Here is a 6946-nt window from a genome sequence, read left to right on the forward strand (position 1 = left end):
TAGCCATAGTTTCTTACAACTTTTCTACCGTGTGGGTAGAAAGTTATGTTGAAGAAAATTGGGAGTTTGCATTTTCAGAATTAACGTCTATTTCATTGTACCAAAACAATACTGAAGGAAAAAATACATTCACAGATGTGATAGAAGCTTCTGAGGAAAAAAAAAAGATTGAACTGGAAAGACTGAGATGCATATTTGTGGCATTTTTGTTGATATAGTTTCAGCCAAGAGCGAAAAAATTGACAGGTGCACAGAAATTTAAATAAATTGAATTTATGTAACATTAGATAGGACTACATAAAAAGTAGCCATTCATTTACCTGAGGATCAATTAGTGTGTTTCATTCAAATTGCTGATTTAAGTCGATTTTTTGATAAATTATCAGTCTTTTACGGTTTATCAGACCTCTACATTGACCAAATTTTAAAATTTTTCAGAAACTTTAAATCATTCATTGTATCAAAATAGAACTAAGAAATCGTACAGGCCAACAATTGTTGTTCAAAATTTCGGATTATCGATTTCGATTTCTACTTCACACGAAAGGGCTGCTCAAAGCTCAGCTATTTCTTCCATTTTTGTGAACATAAAGGACGGCGTGAGAAGTTGTAAGATTGCAAAATAAGTTGCGAAATAAGTTGAAACAAAAACAGCTCGAAATCAGTTAGAAGGTGGAAAAAAGGCAACTAAGCTTTGAAATATTAGGGTCAGTAGTCAAAAATTAGGTCGTAAGAGATTTCGCAGTTTTGTAACATTGCAAAGACAACTTTGACGATATAAAATGAGTATAAATCAAAGTATTCACTTTTGGACTAGAGAGTTTACAAACTCTTCTTTGGAGATTTTTGATAAAAACCAAACCCAGTTTTGGAAACAAATATTTCATCTTAGATAGAAAAAGTATTTTCCCTTACTTCTCTAGTTAAGGTAGAATCGAATTTGGTTTTTAGGCGAAGCTTAGTCTCTATTTAGAAATGCGATATACCCACCTTCGTATAAAACTTCAATTATTGAAAGGAAGGTCGTTTGATGCTTTCAAAAAAGAAAAATCATAAAATCAAAGGATGACTATGATGAGGAGCCGGAACTTTACTCAACTTATACCAACATTCTACTACATTCTCATCTTCAAGTTATTTATGCCAATTTTTTTAGAGCTATGGTGCTAGTATATTCAATCTTTTGAATAAGGCTACCCACAACATGTTACGAAACGATGATTTGAGCAGCTATCAAGTAGAGTCCTTTATAAATTTTATCTTCTTCAAAACTATAAAACAAACCATATAAACTTTAAACAATATCAAGTACCTTCTCCAAAACTATACAGCCAGGGAACAAATTTTTATTTTGATAGTTGGTCAAAGTGGACCGGGAAAATTTCATCTGATTTTTGATTGATCAAAAACTTGTAACTTTAAAACACCGTTTGGCAAAACAAATTTACTTTTATCAACAATTTCAACCTCATCATAGTCAGATGCGACGAAACGACTAAAATTCATCCAAGGAGTACAGTTTGGCCTATTTGAAAAACTTCTAAGCAAGAGAGACAGGTATATGCTTGTGTTTGATAATTTCTGTGAAGAAGTTTTAAGTTCTCAGCAGTTTTTGAGTTCTCAGTTGCTACTGCTGAAAGACACAGGGGTGTGAAAACATTATATAGCAAACACCATAAATTTCTTCAAGCAAGTTGGAAAAAGAAATTAGAGTCTTGATTTTCTCAATATTTCAAAGTTTTCAAGTAGTGAAATATCAATAAAATTCAGATTTTACAAAAAAAAACTTCTCTCTCCAAAAGATCAATCAATTTGATACACTTACGAGAAAAGAAAAATAGGATGAAAAGGAAGAAAAAGAGAGACTGTACAAAAAATTTTAGTTCAATTTACAGTGATGTAAACGCAAGGTTAAAAAATTTAACATCAAGTGTCTCGTTGATTTTGAATTTGAAATTTTTTAGAATAAAATTGATTCAGCCAGAAAACACCTCATAAAATAATCGAGATACAAAAAAAATCTAAGGTAGACTTTTTAGGAGCTCAAAAGCAAAAAAGAGCCAAATTTTCAGATATTTATTTCATCATTTTGGTAGCTACTCAAATTCCACCTAAACTTGTAATCAAGAAGAATGCCAAAGCAGAACACAGAGGAACTTGGATCCCTTTCAAAAAATTGGAAAAACAAGACTTAACAGATTGTATTCTAGGGCTTTCTTACAAACCAAGACATCGTATACAACAATTGTTGCATCAATCATACGTTTCCAATCATGGTGAATAAGTTTTTCCCGATAGCAATAATTTGTTTTTATCTTATATTGATTTTTAGAATTTTTATCAATTTTGTAAAACACAATGTTTAGCTAGTTTCTTATGCTTCATTTAAATGTAGCCATAGTCCGAATGTAGCCCGAATAGTAGCCATAGTTTCTTACAACTTTTCTACCGTGTGGGTAGAAAGTTATGTTGAAGAAAATTGGGAGTTTGCATTTTCAGAATTAACGTCTATTTCATTGTACCAAAACAATACTGAAGGAAAAAATACATTCACAGATGTGATAGAAGCTTCTGAGGAAAAAAAAAAGATTGAACTGGAAAGACTGAGATGCATATTTGTGGCATTTTTGTTGATATAGTTTCAGCCAAGAGCGAAAAAATTGACAGGTGCACAGAAATTTAAATAAATTGAATTTATGTAACATTAGATAGGACTACATAAAAAGTAGCCATTCATTTACCTGAGGATCAATTAGTGTGTTTCATTCAAATTGCTGATTTAAGTCGATTTTTTGATAAATTATCAGTCTTTTACGGTTTATCAGACCTCTACATTGACCAAATTTTAAAATTTTTCAGAAACTTTAAATCTTTCATTGTATCAAAATAGAACTAAGAAATCGTACAGGCCAACAATTGTTGTTCAAAATTTCGGATTATCGATTTCGATTTCTACTTCACACGAAAGGGCTGCTCAAAGCTCAGCTATTTCTTCCATTTTTGTGAACATAAAGGACGGCGTGAGAAGTTGTAAGATTGCAAAATAAGTTGCGAAATAAGTTGAAACAAAAACAGCTCGAAATCAGTTAGAAGGTGGAAAAAAGGCAACTAAGCTTTGAAATATAAGGGTCAGTAGTCAAAAATTAGGTCGTAAGAGATTTCGCAGTTTTGTAACATTGCAAAGACAACTTTGACGATATAAAATGAGTATAAATCAAAGTATTCACTTTTGGACTAGAGAGTTTACAAACTCTTCTTTGGAGATTTTTGATAAAAACCAAACCCAGTTTTGGAAACAAATATTTCATCTTAGATAGAAAAAGTATTTTCCCTTACTTCTTTAGTTAAGGTAGAATCGAATTTGGTTTTTAGGCGAAGCTTAGTCTCTATTTAGAAATGCGATATACCCACCTTCGTATAAAACTTCAATTATTGAAAGGAAGGTCGTTTGATGCTTTCAAAAAAGAAAAATCATAAAATCAAAGGATGACTATGATGAGGAGCCGGAACTTTACTCAACTTATACCAACATTCTACTACATTCTCTATTTTCCAGTTGTGAAGCATACTTTAACAAAAAAATGGTTTACAACGCCAATGGATCCTCATGCAGCACAAATATCGAAACAAATATCGCAGAACAAATTCAACTGATAGTTTGTTCACTGATAGAGCAAACACCATAGGAACAGGGAAAACGTTTTCACTCTGTGAGAGCTTGCCATTGATGTCTTTTTTTTGTGAAAAAAAAATGTTTGTATCGAAAACCAAAGTTCGATTTAAATTAATTGTCGCTAGAGCTAACTTTCTAGGTACTGTGTGGTAATCTAAACAATAGTCTGAAAACTGTTGATTGTTCGCTGTTTAGTAAAAAAAATTTAGTAGCTGAAACTAGTTATGAACAAAGGCAAGGGAATCTGGAACGGGAAGCTGCTCATTACAATATTATGGAAACTATAACAGGAACCTTCATCATTCCATCTCGTCAAAAAATGCTCCCATAAAAAATACTGCTCCAAAGAAAAATTACATTCATAGATGTGAGAGAAGCTTCTGAGAAAAAGAAGGTTGAACTGGATAGATTGAACTGCATATTATAAACTTAGAAAACTTAGAAAAAGATCAGATTAAATTGAATCAATTGTTAGAGTGAATGACTATCGATCAGTAGTCATTGATTCTGTTATTGTTTAGCTAGTTTCTTATGCTTCATTCAAATGTTATCCGAATAGTAGCCTTAGTTTTTTACAAATTTTCCGCAGTGTGGGTAGAAAGTTATGTTGAAGGAAAAAAGTAGTTTGCATTCTCAGAAGTAACGTACCTTTCATTGTACCAAAACGTTACTGAAGGAAAACTTACATTCAAAGATGTAAGAGAAGCTTCTGAGTAAAAAAAAGATTGAACTGGATAGATTGAACTGCATATTATCTCTGCATTGTATCCTATTTTTGTTGATATAGTTTTAGTCAAGAGCGACAAATTTCACAGGTGCACAGAAATTTAAATAAAATTGAATTTGTGTAACATTAGTTAGGACTACATAAACAGTAACCATTCATTTACCTGAGGGTCAATTATTGTGTTTCATTCAAATTGCTGGTCTAAGTCATTGTTTTAATCCTTTGAATTATCAGTCCTTTACGGTGTATCAATCCTCTACAAATACAAATCCATAGTATCAAAATAGAACTAAGAAATAGCACAGGCCAACCATTGTTGTTCAAGATTTCGGATAGTCTATGGTCCACCAATTGCAGTTTGTCTGTGTTGTAATTAACTGTTGCACTCCTGGTTTTTTTATGGCAGAAGCACATTGATTCGTGCTTTTCGGATGAAATTTTTGTATTTTTTTAATGGAAATACAAATACTTATGCAACTGCATAGTCAGGGGCGATTTTAGCGTGGGGGACGCCTGCCCCCTAAGGAATTCGACACTGCTGACCAAAATGGTCTACCCTTTGTACTATTTTGGGATATCCAAATTAGGTGACGGACCCTGAAAGTTTTCTAAAGGCGCCTTTGGCGTCAATATTGACTTAGTTTGAGTAGGTAGGTTGCGCTAAAAAAGCGGAATTCTTTGGTCAACATTTTCCAAAAAATGCCCAAAAGCGCCTTTTTTGGCCTGTTTTTCAAAATTTTGCCTGCGGCAAAAAAATAATGACCAAAAGATGGTCTTTTCAGTGCTTTGCTTTGAGAGAGCTCGGATATTCACTTTGGTTGACCTAAAAAGAAAGTGTCGACAAAATTTTCGAAACTTTTGTCGACCCCCTCGAGAAAATCCTAGATCCGCCGCTGTGCATAGTAGAAAAAACTTGCTTTTGATTTTTTCATAAAATCTTTGTAACAAAAGTATGGCAAAATGCTTGTTGCGTAATTTCAAAATGGAACAAAACTGCTTATTATAAAAATCCATAGCATGGAAAAAAATGTCATGCTGTTTGTATACTATTGTATACTGTTTGTAATGTCATGCAGGATAATCGATTTCGATTTCTACTTCACACGAAAGGGCTGCTCAAAGCTCAGCTATTTTTTCCATTTTTGTGAACAAAAAGGACGGCGTGAGAAGTTGTAAGATTGCAAAATAAGTTGCAAAATAAGTTGAAACAAAAACAGCTCGAAATCAGTTAGAAGGTGGAAAAAAGGCATCTAAGCTTAGAAATATTAGGGTCAGTAGTCAAAAATTAGGTCGTAAGAGATTTCGCAGTTTCATAATATTGCAAAGACAACTTTGACGATATAAAATGAGTATAAATCAAAGTATTCACCTTTGGACTAGAGAGTTTACAAACTCTTCTTTGGAGATTTTTGATAAAAACCAAACCCAGTTTTGGAAACAAAGATTTCATCTTAGATAGAAAAAGTACTTTCCCTTACTTCTCTAGTTAAGGTAGAATCGAATTTGGTTTTTAGGCGAAGCTTAGTCTCTATTTAGAAATGCGATATACCCACCTTCGTATAAAACTTCAATTATTGAAAGGAAGGTCGTTTGATGCTTTCAAAAAAGAAAAATCATAAAATCAAAGGATGACTATGATGAGGAGCCGGAACTTTACTTAACTTATACCAACATTCTACTACATTCTCTATTTTCCAGTTGTGAAGCATACTTTAACAAAAAAATGGTTTACAACGCCAATGGATCCTCATGCAGCACAAATATCGAAACAAAGATCGCAGCACAAATTCAACTGATAGAAATTTAAATAAAAACGAATTTATGTAACATTAGTTAGGACTACAAAAAAGCAACCATTCATTTACCTGAGGGTCAATTATTGTGTTTCATTCAAATTGCTGATCTAAGTCATTGTTTTAGTCCTTTGAATTATCAGTCCTTTACGGTTTATCAATCCTCTACAAATACAAATCCATAGTATTAAACTAAAACTAAGAAATAGCACAGGCCAACCATTGTTGTTCAAGATTTCGGATAGTCTATAATTCACCAAATGCAGTTTGTCTGTGTGGTAATTAACAGTTGCACTCTAGGTTTTTTTTATGGCAGAAGCACATTGATTCGTGCTTTTCGGATGAAACTTTTGTATTTTTTAATGGAAATACAAATTCTTATGCAACTGCATAGTCAGGGGCGATTTTAGCGAGGGGGACGCCTGCCTCCTAAGGAATTCGACACACTGCTGACCATAATGGTCTCCCTTTGTACTATTTTGGGATATCCAAATTAGGTGACGGACCCTGAAAGTTTTCTAAAGGCGCCTTTGGCGCCAATATTGACTAAGTTTGAGTAGGTAGGTTGCGCCAAAAAAGCGGAATTCTTTGGTCAACATTTTCCAAAAAATGCCCAAAAACGCCTTTTTTGGCCTGTTTTTCAAAATTTTGCCTGCGGCAAAAAAAATAGTGACCAAAAGTTGGTCTTTTCAGTGCTTTGCTTTGAGAGAGCTCGGATATTCACTTTGGTTGACCTAAAAAGAAAGTGTCGAA

At 33.2% G+C, this 6946-nt stretch overlaps 1 protein-coding gene across 1 annotated transcript in view; it reads left to right on the forward strand.

The window, feature by feature from the left end:
- Positions 1-6946, forward strand: part of LOC134853159 (endophilin-B1-like) — a 175756-nt gene that overhangs the window by 129716 nt on the left and 39094 nt on the right. The window lies entirely within an intron of this gene.

The sequence above is a fragment of the Symsagittifera roscoffensis genome, chromosome 8 (assembly GCF_963678635.1).
Source record: "Symsagittifera roscoffensis chromosome 8, txSymRosc1.1, whole genome shotgun sequence".
In the NCBI taxonomy this organism is placed as follows: Eukaryota; Metazoa; Xenacoelomorpha; order Acoela; family Convolutidae; genus Symsagittifera; species Symsagittifera roscoffensis.